Here is a 443-nt window from a genome sequence, read left to right as displayed (position 1 = left end):
GGGGGGGCGCACCGGCACTTTACACGGCCATTACTGCTCTTATATTCTTCACACCATCTCTTTTCTGTTTATATCAACCTTAAATTCTATAGTGGGAAGTGTTTCACTATACATCTGTGTGTGTGTTTCGCTCTGTGCATCTTCCAGGCATTTAAACTGTTAAATATGTTACTGATACATGCTTTTGTAACATTTCTTACAATCTGCACTATTTAAACAATCAATATGTTTTTTTTTTCAGTCTAATCTCCCTTTTTTTAATTTCACAATCTCAATTTAGTTGCACCCTTCATGCCTAAGAGCATCATCGTTTACTAAACAACCCTTCTTTCTCTGTATCTAAGCCCAAATAAGGGCCGAGCAGCCATGGCCCACCTGCATTGCTGCTGCTGGTGATGATGCTTTCCATGCTGCACTTGACTGACCAGGCAAAAAAAAAAAAA

General features: G+C 39.3%; 1 protein-coding gene across 1 annotated transcript in view; it reads left to right on the top strand.

The window, feature by feature from the left end:
* Positions 1-443, top strand: part of klf7a (Kruppel-like factor 7a) — a 36,202-nt gene that overhangs the window by 996 nt on the left and 34,763 nt on the right. The gene's annotated exons all lie outside the window — the stretch shown is intronic.

This window comes from Morone saxatilis, unplaced genomic scaffold (genome assembly GCF_004916995.1).
Source record: "Morone saxatilis isolate NCDOM2014 unplaced genomic scaffold, NCSU_SB_2.0 Contig6, whole genome shotgun sequence".
Taxonomy (NCBI): domain Eukaryota; kingdom Metazoa; phylum Chordata; class Actinopteri; family Moronidae; genus Morone; species Morone saxatilis.
This window is presented reverse-complemented; position numbering and strand designations above follow the sequence as displayed.